Source organism: Artemia franciscana, chromosome 9 (genome assembly GCF_032884065.1).
Source record: "Artemia franciscana chromosome 9, ASM3288406v1, whole genome shotgun sequence".
NCBI lineage: Eukaryota > Metazoa > Arthropoda > Branchiopoda > Anostraca > Artemiidae > Artemia > Artemia franciscana.
Genome location: NC_088871.1, coordinates 44,097,911 through 44,098,123, shown reverse-complemented (window position 1 = coordinate 44,098,123; position 213 = coordinate 44,097,911).

The window sequence follows — 213 nt, the reverse complement described above, 5'->3', positions numbered from 1 at the left end:
TGTTTGTGTGTGTGTGTTTGTGAGGTGGGGTTATCAAAATTACATTTTTAACTGCTAATTTGAATAGCAAGTGCAAATGAATTCCAAAATTAGGAGTTAGGTGGGGGGGGGGGGCAAGGTTATCCCGTTTATGTCTTTATGACCAACTATATAAACTAAAATATATGTCTTGTTTCTACATATTGATTGGGTTGAAACTATCAAACACAAAAA